This window comes from Biomphalaria glabrata, chromosome 13 (genome assembly GCF_947242115.1).
Source record: "Biomphalaria glabrata chromosome 13, xgBioGlab47.1, whole genome shotgun sequence".
In the NCBI taxonomy this organism is placed as follows: Eukaryota; Metazoa; Mollusca; class Gastropoda; family Planorbidae; genus Biomphalaria; species Biomphalaria glabrata.
Window position 1 is genome coordinate 30,955,100 of NC_074723.1, and position 15,437 is coordinate 30,970,536.

Below are 15,437 nucleotides of genomic sequence, written 5' to 3' on the forward strand. Positions count from 1 at the left end.
CGGCAGATTGGAGGATTGTAAAAAGGGGTCGCCGAGTATAACAGGTTGAGAACCGCTGGGCTAGACGGTGTCGGTGGTATCATGTAATAGTTCGTGATAGATCTAGTCATGGTCTAATGACATGAAAAATCTGGATATGTAGTATGTAATAATAATATATTATAAAAGGCTATACAAAATAAATATTGAGAATGAATTAAGCTTTATTTTGTTTAATTTTTTAAAGCCAGGAGAGGAGACATAGGTTAAATGCAATACAAAGTCTGTTGTCTGCATTAATGTAAATAAAATAATTCGCGGTTGCGCTTAAACCAAATTGGTGAAATGAATGTAGAGATGAAAGGTAGACCTAAACTAGAAGGTGTAAAGATATAAAAATATTTGTGATTAAATTTTCAAACGTGCTGGCTCTCAAGTATAAAATCTAGAAAAGTTGGAGTCACACATGAAATAGCACGCTACAAATGTACCACATTATGAAACAAAATTTCCAGTTTTATTGAACAGTGGTTTTATTTCTGCCAGATCTTTACACATATTTGTAAAAGTATTTTAAGTTGTGAAATGCACCATAAAACATACCCGAACTTTTGGCATGAAACTATATAGAGAAAACCATAGACTATATATTACATGGACTGCCAACTCTACGCACTAGGCCTATATTCTTCAATAAACAAGTCCCGTTCACGGAGGCGTCCTTGGTTGCGTGGTAAATTGACTTCCGGTAGATTTTTTTTTACTATATAAAGAAACCATTCCCGAAGATTTTTACCACCACTTTTACAGCAAATCATGAATACAAACTGAATTGTTAAAGAAGAAGTTACAGAGGTAAGTGTGCACAAATCAATTTCTGACTTAGATCTATAACTGTAAAGCTTTATAGCTGATTTTCTTAGCCAATATAGACTAATTAGACAAGCCTGTATTTCGTGTATTTTCTTGTTTACGACATTGATTGAATTGAGGTTCTTGTGAGAGCATAGCCTATATATATATAGGCTATATAAACCAAATAGTAAGACTTATTCATAAGGATAACCCGGCACATTTAGATCTATATGCTCTTACTATAATAGGCTAAAATGACTTTTCGTTTATAAGTTTTAAAAAAGTCATATATTATGTGTAGGCCTAAAGTAAAGGTAATAAGTCTAGATGTAAAATTTTCTCCGAGTTGAAAAATGTAAGAAAAGTATGTTTGGCATTTAGATGGTGTCGTTGATAAAATAGAAAAAGTACATTCTGTGATGTTTTATGGCAAGTTATTATAACACAGTGCAGGACAGGCCACTGTCCTGTTGCCTCATGTTTCTCACGCCACTCACGGCTATGGCCAAATTTCGAATCCCGGTGCCCCCGTGCCTCATATTCTGTTTGACTGCCCCAGACTTGCTGATCTCCGTCTCAACAGGTCAGAGCTAAACCAAAAATTCTCGATCTGTATGGTGACATATATGCACTACGCAATACAGCAGGGTTTCTGTCCAGAGATTTTGCAAGAGAAGATTTGAGCCTCTCAAGCCCTCACTCAAATGGAGTTTGATGATGTTGACTTTTTATGCCCTTTTTTCTGTCTTGGTGAGAGTTATTGTAAGACTGAACTATTGACCTGCAGCTGTCGAAGTATTGACTAGCCTTTGTAATCATGACTGCGAATGGTAGTGAAAGTCACATCGTCGTCAAACATCAGTTCCCTAATGTCGTCTCCTCGTTTTGGTCAAGCCAGTTTAAGAAGCCTGATCTACTGTGGATATATACTCCATCTTCCAAGGCGCTATGAGATTACAGACGAAACAATTCCGAATAGTGTTGATGGCCAAAACCCATCCTTGTTTTACCCTGCTCTTGATAGATAATACCGGTACCTAAAAGTCTTAGAGGAAGAACTGTCAAACTTTACAGTTCCTATCATGTGAAGCTGACAGTAGTTTCAATAGCTTATTTGGACAGACAATTTTCACTAGTAAAAACCACTTCTGCTTAGTGTGAGCATATTGCTAAATGAAGTTCATATTTCTATTACTTTCTACTCAAGTCACCCAAGAGAAATTTTATTTAAAGCGAAAACTTTTTATAATGCATTTTTTTTTTTACTTAAGGAGCATACTACTTCCAATACATGTATCACTTTAAATTACTTGTAATTGTGAAATAATAGGTAAAAAATCTCCTTAAGTACATGTTATATTTAATCCTATGCATAAAATTTATTTACATTAAAAAAAAAAATTAAAGCAGGCCTAATTGTAGAGAAATTATTATTTCTTGTGATTGCATTGAAATCAGCTTTAAAGATGCTGTCCATTGTTGTAACATAAAGTAGTCTTACATTTTTTATTAGCAAATATATATATATTTGTAACATATATTTATAACATGTCTAAACTAGTTTGAATTTCTTTTCTTTTTTTTTTTTTTTCAGCTGCTCATGAATTTTGAGATTTTACAGCAAATAGAGGAACAAATTTTATCTGCTTCCACTTAGACAAACAGCATGGAAATGTGCTATTGTAATGAGTAGAAGATATTTGTCATTTAGAGTATCATGAGTCATTGACTTATGAAAACAAAATGCAACAGCAAATTATCAGTCAGCACTTTTTAAGATGAGGAAAAGAACAGTAGAGCAGTGCGATTCATAACAAACGAATATTCACATTTGACTAGAGTAACACCTTTAGTAAAATCACTAAATTTAGAAAGCCTTCAGGACAGAAGGCTCAAAAGTAAAGTAGCAATAATACATAAAACACTGAACCATAATCTTCAAATACAAAAACAAAATTTAATAAAATACTCTGAAAGACACAAAGAAAAAGGCACACTCCTCGTCCCATATGCTAGGACAAATTTGTACAAATACTCCTTCTTCCCTAGTGCTATTAGAGCATGGAATGGGTTGCCTGAGCTAGCCAGGAAAACCAGTGACTTGGCAGAATTTAAGTCATTGGTTAATATGCATGACTAAATGCATGACGCGTAGGACGTAATCATCTTCTTTTTTTGAAGTAACGTCTGTATTATATAAGATAAGAAGATAAGAAGTATAAGCTACATTCATTGATGCATTATTTATACAAAAATGTATAGTCAACCAAGTCATCAATCCATTTTTTTATGAAGCCAGTTACAGTTACCATGAAAGGATGAAATTTCAGATAATATTCTGTTTGTTTTATGAAATGAGAATAGGCCTACATCAGAAATTGAAATGGTCATCTTCAGTATTTAATGTTTCATCTAAAAATGATAATTATATTAATACATATTTGATGTACAAACAAATGAAAACCATTCAAACACTTTTTTTTGTGAAGTATTAACTTATTATTATAGACTTTTTACAGGAATGTATCTTAAGCTTGACTGAAAGAGAAAGTTGCTATAATTTAAATAATAAAATTTAATAGTCTGAACATGTAACTAAAAATTGAATAATGCTAACATTTATTGACAAGTGAATATTGTAATGATGTGCTTTCTATTTTAATAATAATAATAACAATAATATTAGTAAGAATAATATTATCTTCACTTTCTTAATATTATAAACACAATATTTCCTGAAAAGATTTTTTTAAATTATAGAAATAATGCTCAAGTCTTCAGAAATGGTAGTTTTCAGAATCATCAAATCAAGGACAACATAGTATTCATGAACTTCCAGCTATCAGCAAGCTCCTAGTAGGTATTATGGAGCACATTCTCCTTCAACTCAGAGGATCACAGGCACTGGACAAATTCTAGTACTGTTGATGGAATAGAAACAACATACATTAAATTCATAACAAGTCACCAATTCAATCTTAGTTTCATATAGTACCAAACTTCCATATGTTCAAGTCCTTTACGGATAAAATCAATTCTGAAAACATCTAACAAAACACTTCCTTAAAGAGTATATTAGGAGTATAGTAAAGTATATTAGAGGTTTTACACAAAAAATGCTATGGGAACATATTATGAAACTAAAATATTACAAAAAAAAAGGAATAGTATAATAATAACAATATTTAATCTTTGACATTATATTCAGTAATATTATGAAAATTTAATGAATGATTAAATGCACTTGAAAGTGAAGGGAACAGATTTTTTAAAAAATTCAGGAAATTTTCTGCACAAGCATGCTGAGGTAACCCAAATAAAGAGAGTCATTGAATATTGTACTGAGTGTTTGAAACATAATTTTTTACTGCATACATTAAATTATAAACATATCTTTGCAAATTTAAAGTGAGAATTTGAAGACAGCTTTTATTCTTTTTGCACTAAGATAAAAGTATTAAATTTTAAGCTGCCCTACTTACTGGAAGGAGGCCTGGTGGCTTAGCGGTAAAGCGCTTGGCTTCCGAACTGGGGACCGGGGTTCAAATCCTGGTGAAGACTGGAATTTTTAATTTGAATCTGAGTCCACTCAGCTCTAATGGGTACCTGACATTAGTTGGGGAAAGTAATGGCGGTTGGTCACTGTGCTTGCCACATGACACCCTCGTTAACCGTAGGCAACAGAATGGTCAGAAACAGATGATCTTTACATCATCTGCCCTATCGATCACAAGGTCTGAAAGGGAAACTTTACTTTTTTTTTTACTTACTGGAAGTTTCGTAGGAAGAGTTTCTGGCATAACAAGTGAGTTTTGTGGCATTCATTGCTTTTAATGTGAGCAATAATAAAATTCTAATTAAATTTAAAAAATCTCCAAAATATTTATAGTGACTTAGTTCAAAGAATTATGTAAAGACTTTCTTTAAGCATTTTCTCAACTCATCTGACATCCTTTTCCACCAAGATAACTGGTTAATCTGTACTTCTAATTGAGAATTGTTGCATAATATATTTAATTCTTATGCAAGAAAGTATAATTTGAAGGAAAACACCTTAGATAACAAAAGAGTGGTATTGGCCTGCATGAGAAAACTATCACTTTAGAAATACCCTGCACAGGCTGGAGGGAATATAATATGTTTTATTTACAACATAACAACAATAGTGTGTAAATATTTACCTAAAAGTTAGCTTTAAATAAAATAGCACATGGATTCTTACAATTAAAATAGACTTACATAACGTTTAAAAATAAATGATTAATTACTTAAAAACTTACTGTTAAATGTATTTATACAGCTTCTGGCACTGTGTGCAAACTCCTTTGAAAACAATAAGAGCATATTGTGGCAGTATCTGGGTAAATACTTGATTCCACACATTGAATGGTAGCAATTAGAGCCCTTTGGGTACCATTCAACATCCTTTGTGTACTTCTTTGGTAGTTAAGAGAAAAGTTAAGATCTAGATCTACAGTGAATAAATAGCACAATTTGGTACCTATTGCCTACTAGAATATGTGAGAATAATGAAAAACGAAAATAGAACCGATTAGAATGTCTAGTCCAATCTAGTACAGTTGTTTATATCTAGGCAAGATATGAGTTGTGATCAAAAGAGCTAGATCTAGTACATGAGTAGGGCCTATGTTAATGGGCATGGCTGTAGATAGTAGTATTGCTCATCAGAAACATTAAATCTGTAGTGTATAATCAGTGTATAAATCACAAATGGGAATAGATCTAGATACAGATTGAGATTCTAGATCTTATAACTTTGTCTTTATTATAAGTATAAGAGTCTAGGTCTATTATTATCATATAAAATATAGATATAAACTAGATATAGATTAGAGTCGTTAGTAAAGATAAAGTCGATCTTCAAATAGTTTAAAGAACGATCTGTGACACTGTGAGCCAAGCACTTCCATTCATGATTCACATATGAAGAAGCTAAGGCTAAGGCGCCTAAGGCAAGGGCTAAGTAAGACGAAGTTTAAGTTAACAAGTCAGATTAAAATTAATCATCATGATCAAGGTAAGATGAAGCTGAACATCTAGACTTGAAATTATCCTAGATCTAGTCTAGAGTCAACTAGAGCTAGATTCTATATAATAGGGGGCCTATATAGATTCTATATCTTCATTCTCTGGGTTTATCAGACACACAAAGATGATGAATCTAGAGACTCGACGTTCTTAATATTTTTAGTCATAATTTTGTTAAGAGTACTATAGGCATAGCCAGATTTTTTATAAAAACAAATTATTATTTTACAAACTTAAAAAATGGGCATTTACATAAATAGTGTTTAGCAGACAATTAATGTCGTAAACAAGAATACACGAAATACAGGCTTGGCTAATTATCTATATTGGCTAAGAAAATCAGTTACAAAGCTTTATAGTCATAGATCTAAGTCACAAATTGATTTGTGCAGACTTACCTCTGTAACATCGTATATGACAATTAAGTTTCCATTTATGATTTGCTGTAAAATTGATGATAAAAATCTTCGGGAATAGTTTCTTTATATAGTAACAAATTCTACCGGAAGTCAATTTACCACGCAACCAAGGACGCCTCGGTGAATGGAACTTATGCTTAGTTTCCTTAGTGTTGGCAGTCCATGTAATATATAGTCTATGGAGAAAACTAAAGAATTGAAACGATTGAAAACTTGCACTGGATTTTGTATCCGAATCAATCAAAATTATTTTTTAAAAAGGGGGAAAGCGACGATGCGATGTTCACTGTTGGATAGCTTGATAATAAACTGTCTTAACTAAAATGTAGACATGTGACTTAAGACAAATTAAACCAATTATGCAAATCTGTGGTGGGTTATCCAAATTAAGTGAAGGCTACATGAAAAGACAGCAGGGGGCGGGTGATAGGAAGGGATGGGTAGATGCTGACAGTCTAGCATTGGCGAGGGAGTTATACAACATGTCTATCTGTCTTATATGTGGCCTGCGTGCTCATGTTTATGTTTTATTGATATTGTATGTTTTGATTATGTAAACCTACATGAAAAAAAGTAAGATTGATTAATATTATTAATAAAACAAAACAAAAATACATTTATTACTTAAAAAGATTCACGTATCTTCAACTGTATAGCTTTTAAAAAGAAACCTTTTAGATATATAGATAGAGAGAGAAGAGAGAGAGAGAGAGATAGATAGATAGATAGATAGATATATATAGATAGATAGATAGATAGATAAATAGATAGATAAATAGATAGATAGATAGGAGAGAGGATAGATAGATAAGTTAGACAGAGAGAGGATAGATAAATAGATAGAGAGACAGAGATAGGTTAGAGAGATAGGTTAGAGAGATAGGGGATAGATAGTCAGATAGATAGATAGATAGATAGATAGAATGTATAGAGGATAGATAGAGAGAGGATAGATAGATAGATAGATAGATAGATAGATAGATAGATAGATAGATAGATAGATAGATAGAGATAGATAGGAGATAGGATAGATAAAGAGAAAGAGAGAGGATAGATAGATAGATAGATAGATAGATAGATAGATAGATAGATAGATAGATAGATAGATAGATAGAAAGGATAGAGGATAGATAGAGAGAGGATAGATAGATATATATAGATAGATAGATAGATAGATAGATTGATAGATAGATAGATAGATTGATAGATAGATTGATAGATAGATAGATAGATAGATAGATAGATAGATAGATAGATAGATAGATAGATAGATAGATAGATAGATAGATAGATTGATAGATAGATAGATAGATTGATAGATAGATTGATAGTTAGGAGAGAGGATAGATAGATAAATGGATAGAGATAGATAAGTTAGACAGAGGATATATATTGTAATAACTAAAGTGAGGCAACTCAACGAGGCACATATATCTTTATTTACACATCACAAGTTCATAAAACATCATCTTTCTTAGGCACAGTCTTTTCACTTCGGCTCTCAACTTGGGCGGAAATCGTTCTCACTTCGCTTCCTAATGTTGACATCCCTCTCAGTCTAGTTTATCACAGTGCGCACCTTCTAGCACTAGTCTGGATGGCGGTGCGCACGGCAGAGTTATAACAATATATATATATATATATATATATATATATATATATATATATAGAGAGAGAGAGAGAGAGATAGATAGATAGATAGATAGATAGATAGATAGATAGATAGATAGATAGATAGATAGATAGATAGATAGATAGATAGATAAATAGATAGATAGAGAGAGAGAGAGTGAGGTAAGTTAGACAGAGAGAGAATAGATAGACAGATAGATAGATGTAGAGAGAGAGAGAGATATGTTAGACAGAGAGAGGATATATATATATAAGTTAGACAGAGAGAGGATAGATAGAAAGAGAGAGAAAGATAGGGATAGATAGAGAGAGGATAGATATATATAAACAGCGATAAATAGATACGTTAAAGAGAGAATAGATAGATAGATAGATAGATAGATAGATAGATAGATAGATAGATAGATAGATAGATAGATAGATAGATAGAGAGAGAGAGAGAGGGATAGACAATTATTTTTTTCATATATACATTAAAGTAGCAATCTTTCATTACGTTGAAAGACTTTCCTGGGATGGCTTAGGAGGCTGATATTGTGGTGGTTTTACAGAGTTGTAGATATTCTTCCTTTGGAAGAGGGATGATGAGTGAATTATTCTAAGTTTTGGGCCTTTTTCTTGACAAGTGATAGTAGTTTCCACTACCTCGGAACTATTTTTCCCAGATGAGCGAACAAAACTTGATCTATTTGCTCAAATTGCACAGTCAACAGCAGCACTTACATTCCTTAAAATAATATGGAAAGACAAAGGTATAGCCCTCGGCACCAAAATCAAACCTATGCGCTCCCTCGTCATGGCCACATTTTTATATGCTTGTGAGTTTGGATGCTTACTGCAGAGCTAGAGAGAAGGATTTTAGCAATGGAATTGAGAGGCTTACATTTAGCTCATCCAAACTGATTGATCTTTTGGTAACTTAAAATTATTCCAGTTTCAAAACACCAAGACATCCTGCAAACCTTTGTACGAGCTACAGTTTTAGTTCTCGAATTTAACCTACAAGTTATAAAAATGGCACAAAACATTAAACATCAAGGCTTAATTGTTAAAGGATTATTCTGGACATGCCTGAATAGAATCTGTTGTAATTAGTAAAAAAAAAAAAAAAAAAAAATACGTTACTTGTCTGTAAAGAAAGAGCCTTTACTTGTTAACAGTTGCTTTAAATAAAATAGTTTTAACTTCCAGTATTATAACCTTTATTTATGACATTTACAATTTAAAAAAAAAATATCCTATTGCTTCTTCCTTTTTATCATCTTTTTGCTGCTGAGCTGTGCACTCATTTGCGGACTACGCCTTGGAAAATGTGTGTGCTGTTCTCTTCAGTTTTTCAGCACTGCCGCACAGAGTATTGGCTATGTTGGGCTGTAGTGGTACTTGGAACACCTATGGTGGATTAGGAGTTGGCATTCTAAAAAGATATGGTTTACAGTTTCATAACGATTGTCCTAGTATTAACAAAAGTTTCGGTTCGTGGTATTCATAGTGTACAATTTGTAATTTTACAGAGGCGTGTGTCCTGTTATTAGTTGGAAGATAGTAGCTTAATATATAGATGCCATGTACTACAACAAAAGAAAGCATATCTAAAATAACAAGCTTTGTAGTATATCAGTTGTACAGAATTTGGTAGTTAACATAAACGTAATATTTTCAATATAGCATAATATATTTTTTCGCACTTTTGATCTCAGTAAAATCCACATTTTTAAAAGCTTTGTTTAAATATGTTTAAATGTGTTGCTGGTAACATTGATCTTTAGATATCGCGCTTTTGATATTTTTTTCCCCTTTAAATCTCAAATTCTCTCCCTTTCTTATTTTTAAAAAGCTTAAAATATATCAATTCACTTTACTCTGTCTGGAAAAAAAAAATAGTTTGTACACGTTATTACACTCATACCTATCTTCAATCAAGGTCAAATTTGCTCACTTCTTTCTTTAATTTGACAGAACAAGAACCATTTTTAAAAAAGAATATCCAATCAGTTTATTTACTATAGATAATTTATTTTTCTTTGGTTTCTAACAAGAGAAAATAGTGTACATGGCTAATTTAGTGGTATGATTTGAATTAGCTCCTTTATAATTTTCTTTTAAGTTTGAATCTAAAATTAGATAACTATAAATTCTTTTATTTAGTTAATAGAGCGATGGCATGGGGGCTACTTCGTTACGTTGAGGAGGTTTTAGCCCATAATTTTAAATCCAGGTCATTCACTTAAAATATTGAATGCATTAAAAAAAAAAGGGATCAACCAAATACAACCTTTTTCTCCCTCCACTCCCTCACAAGTGATCTAGACAATTGATAATATCATATTGTTGTAACTCTAGGGTAGGCACTCAACGTAAAGGCAGGCAACACAACACAGTTTAACAGGAAATAAAGACAGGTGTTTATTCACTAGGACAAACACATAGCATCCTTCAGCTTCCTCAGAGTCTTTCTACTAATTTACCAGTCCTTTAGACAGCAACCCGAATGTGGACCAACGACAGCCTTCCCCGCTTCGCTCCAGGTCCCTTCTACAACCTTCAGGCAGCACAAAAAGCTGGCTTCTTAGTTTCCAAACATTCAGACTCTTCACAATCCCTGATGCACTGTTCTTCTCTCCATTCTAGTGTCTTCCTGTTTACGTTCACTAGTGTGCTAGTGCGCACCTCAAGCACTGGTGCAAGGCAGGGTTACAACAATATTTAAAAAGCTAAAATCATGAAATAGCCTTATGTTATGGTATTTTTATCTTATGTAATACAAACGTCACTTCAAAAAAAAAAACAATGATAACATCCTATGCGTCATGCATATTAACCTACTACCATAACTACTACTATTGGCCTCCTTCAGTCGTAGAACGACTATGGTTCATCTCAGAGCAATTGCGATGGATGCCTGGGCATTGTTTATGGTCGGAACGATGTCGCCCACACAGCAGTTCCCCACTCTCCGCAAAGCTGATGTGACCAAAGGAACGGAATATCCAATACAGTTTGGGATCAGTAGCGCCGCGGGATCTGCCAGGCTGTAGCACGGTTTGCCACAGTCTACCTAATGGGCCACCAGCTCCTGATTTTTCCTCAGGGCTATCTCCCGTAGTCTTTCCCGTGTTTGGGTAGCGGAGGTTTGGATTTCCTTCTCCTAGATGAGTAGCCAACCATTTTTTGATTTTTTGACGAATTTATGGTGGTGAACTTTGTCAAAAGCCTTGGAAAAATCTAATAAGATAGCATCTTTTTGCTCACTTTTATCTAAACCTTTTTAAAATCATCAATTAGTTCTATTAGTTGTGTTTCACATGATCTATATTACCTGCAAAGATAGGCTACGGAATAAGCACATTATGTTTGTTTAAGTTATTCTATATGTTGCTACTTATTATGTGTTCCAGGATTTTACATGTGATGCTGGTAAGTGATACAGGTCCGTAGTTTTCTGGGTCAGAGTTTTCTCCTTTTTTAACTAGGGGGGTGACATTTGCTTCTTTCCAGTCCCTTGGTACTCTGCCCTTGTTTAGAGATGCCTGAAAGAGTATTTTGAACACTGGTGCTAGCTCATTGCTTAGTTCTTTGAGTAATCTAGCTGGAATACCATCAGGTCCAGACGCTTTATTCGGTTTATTGTAGGCTAATAGTTTTGGATTCCCCTTTTCCAGTACCTCTATATATCCTATGTTGTCTACTTGGTTCAAAAAAGTAATATGTCTTAGTCTCATGGTGCTGAGAATGCTGATGCAAAGTATTTGTTTAGGATGTTAGATTTAGTTTCATTATCATTATGTATTATGTTATCTTCTCCCTTTACCTGGTGCTAATCCTTGTTGTTTCCATTTTCTTAGACTTAATGTATGACCATAGATAGGTTTTTATTGTTATTCGTAGATATAGCATTGTTTATGTATTCACTCTGCAGCTGTCTATTTAATTTGTGGGTTAGTTGTTTAATTTTAATATAACTTTCAGACACCCTTCTCCCTTACTTTCTTTTAATTTTCTATATAAGTTTTCCTTCTGTTTACAACCAACCTTTATCTGTTATTAAACAAGCATTTCATTTTTTTTTATTTTTTTGGATGAGAATATAGTTGGTTTGTGATTTTAAGTTAGTGTTTAATAAAATCCCATCCCCCCTCGTCCTGCGGGAGGTTTGAACTAGGAAGTAAACTATCTTCAACTCTGAAGGAACATCCGAAACATGTAAAACATTTTACAAACATTTAAGAATGTTTGTTGATAGTTTAATCCAGCTTGGTTTAGTTGTGTTAGGTTGCATTTGTTCCAGAGTTCTTTTGGGTTTCATAATGGCTACTGATTTTATCTGATTGTGTATTTCAATAATATCATGGTCATCTTAAAGAAAAGCTATTGGTAACAATATTTGAAATCGTGCTTATTTATTATTGTTAATATAGATCTATTCCAAAATTAACTACATGACTGATCCAAACTTATTATTATAAATACTCTTAATTTAAGCTTTGTTTTCTAAAAAAGTATTTCTATATTTTCTTGTTTTCTTTTTCTTCTATTTTTCTTTCTTTTTTTGTCGGCGTTACATTTCCTCATAAGTTATCTTATCTAATCACAGAGCTAAATCTCGTTTAAAAATGTATAAGTCATATATGGCATTTTTGTAACGACGTTTATTACTCTGGAGTTTCTACTAGACTTTTATTGTTATGGAACAGGAGATTTTGAGCTTATCAGTCCTTGATTTACATTGAGTTTGATAGATATGAGTAGGATAATTATCAATCTATTTTACCAATGTCAAAGATTATTTTATGTATTGGTTAGATTAAGCGTTATATTTATATATTGTTAATTTTATAGCGGAGTATAGAAGCAGACTATGCTTACATCATATTGTAACTTTTCTTTTATGCGTAGTAGTTCAAACGGAGGTAACTGATGTATTGCATTGCTTAACTAGGTGAATTTAGATTTAACTTCTCTTGACATTTATTTAGCATAATTTCTGTTTAAACTACCATAGAGAAAATTACCCTGAATTGCTATTCATTTAAAATAAATGCAGGTTCTCAAGGTGTTCTTGTAGTAAAACAGTAACAGTTAGTTGTCAACATCAGATTATAAAATATTCTTTAACACAAGAGTTAGACTCTTTAATATATAGTGTACAGAAGTTATTATTTTTTTGCAAACACGAGCTGTCGTCTTACGGGACTCCTTCAATCTACTTAAGAATTGAGAGATTTTTGAAAATCGGATATTTTCAAATAGATACATATATATGCGCCTCTTCCTTTCGAAATAGTTTTTAATGCGGCCATCAATTATTATTATTATTATTATTATAGCTTTTATATAGCGCTACTTTCATGCTTATAGCATGCTCAGAGCGCTTTTGGTCCAGTCTCATCTGTGGACCAGTGGGGGGGGGGGGGGGGAGGGGGTATCTAGGAGTTGGTTTTCCGTGCTGCCTTTAGGCGCTCAGTAAACATAAATCTGCCCGAGTCGGGTGTCGAACCTCGAGCTCCCTTCTAGCTAGCCAAGCCAAGCCAAGTTCAAGCGAATTTGGCCTCTCGACCACCACTGCATTAGAGTAATATTTCCCTCTCTGATCGTAATGCTGGCATTTATGTATCAGTCACCTATGTATTTAAGAGAGTTTTAGGTGAGATCCTTTTAAGTGCTTTTTTATAGAGAAGTGACTGTCCGACAAGTCAGAATGTTAGAGCAGTTAATAAGTATCTAAAAATATTTGAACTAAATTCTACTTACCAAGAAGTCCTAAATCTTAATATACGATGTTTTATATAAAATAAATGCTTAAATAATTGTAATCGTTTTTTTTTCCATACTGTGAAAATTGAAGAAGACTATAGAAAAGGTCATTTATTTATGTATTTTTTTATAACTTTTTATTTAGCGGCTGAAAAGTTACTCAAAAAATTTTCATCCTAACTTTAGCCTTTATTGTATCATCAATATCCACTGTGGGTCGCTGATATGTGTCAAAAACTTACACTGCTTTCCATAAAACATTTTTCTAGCAACTGACCTCGTTTCCCAAGGTTTGCATCTAGAGTCTACTTAAAGAGAAGGCTAGTAAGTTAATATGTACACATACGTTTTGATCTGGACGAATTTTTCTGGTATACCGTATTCTCACCTTTACAGTCAGTCTAGTTGCTGCATTAAAACAGAAGAGGGAACAACAGAGTTTTTTACAATCGAGACAGGTGTGAGACAGGGGTGCATCTTATCTCCCTTCCTTTTCCTCCTAGCCATCGACTACATAATGAGGAGAGCAATGAACCAGACTGCCTTTGGTATTCCATGGCATGAACAACTCCGATTGACGGACTTGGACTTTGCTGATGATGTTGCACTACTCGGGGCTACAAATAAATGCATTCAAGAAATGACGGAGAGCCTAGACAGAGAGGCACCCAAAATTGGCCTCCGCATAAACTTGGATAAGACTAAAATTATGCGAGTGGGATATAAGGCAAAGGGTGTCCCCGTCAGACTTGGCGAGTCAAAGCTTGAAGAGCTGGACAAGTTCACGTACCTTGGCAGCATCATAACAAATGATGGAGATGCTTACCATGATGTAGCGTGCCAAATAGGAAAGGCAGGGAGCATTTTCCAAAGGCTGCAGCCTATTTGGACTAGCAAAGCCATTGGACTCGAGACAAAAATACACCTTCTCAACACAATCGTCATTCCAACTGCTACATATGCATGTGAGACGTGGAAGTCATCTGTCAAAATTGAGAAAAGACTAAATGTGGCTCAACAGAGATGGCTGAGACGGATTTTGGGAGTCAGTTACACAGACCGGATCTCAAACAAGGAAATCCTTTGCCGAACTGGGAGTCGAACACTTAGTGAGGTTGTGACTGAGCGTCGCATAAGGTTTGCGGGACATGTTCTACGTCAAAATGAATTACGCACACCAAGAGTTGCGATAACATGGAAGCCAAAACGAGGAAAGCGCAAACAGGGACGTCCTCGTATTACCTGGCGACACACCTTCATGGAGGACCTCAGAACAGTGGACACCAGATGGGAAGAGGCTTCAGACATTGCCAGTGACAGATCATTATGGAGACAGCTTGCCGCCCAATGCGCCGAACGGCGCGGGAGGACCTAAGTCTAAGTCATACGTTTTGATACAACGGTCACAAATAAACTTCTCAGTTATTTATCTGGATAAATGCCTCACGTTCTCAAGTTGCCGTGAGCATCGATTTTAACTCTATCTCTCCGTAATTATTTACCACATTCTGGTGGAATCAACGTTGGTATCGTCAGTTAGGAGAGAAAGAGTTACGTTGATTTCAAGTTCTACACTATAAGATATGACACGATTACATCGGATTAGCTCTTATAGCTGTTTAACTCTATAAACCCGCGACTATTAAAGTTAGTCTTATGTTATTTAGTTACTTATATAACGTACAGAAACTGAGAGTAATAGATCTAAAGTGTATTTCACTTCTATTAAATATTGAATTAATAAATGAA